Source organism: Belonocnema kinseyi, chromosome 9, assembly GCF_010883055.1.
Source record: "Belonocnema kinseyi isolate 2016_QV_RU_SX_M_011 chromosome 9, B_treatae_v1, whole genome shotgun sequence".
Taxonomy (NCBI): Eukaryota; Metazoa; Arthropoda; class Insecta; order Hymenoptera; family Cynipidae; genus Belonocnema; species Belonocnema kinseyi.
The window spans coordinates 108,379,255-108,379,469 of NC_046665.1; positions in this window are offsets into that span (position 1 = coordinate 108,379,255).

Below are 215 nucleotides of genomic sequence, written 5' to 3' on the forward strand. Positions count from 1 at the left end.
CTCCTCCTCGAGGACAACGTCGCATGCGCCAGATGGCCATTGGGTGTGATCGTCGAGATCTTTCCCGGAAGCGACGGCATCGCAAGAGTGGCGTCCGTTAAAGCTGCGAACGGCGTTTACAAACGCAACATAACACGTTTATGTATATTACCAATAATGTAAAACCCAAATATTCATGTGAATTAGAATTAATGTAGAGTAGTTGAATTGTTATT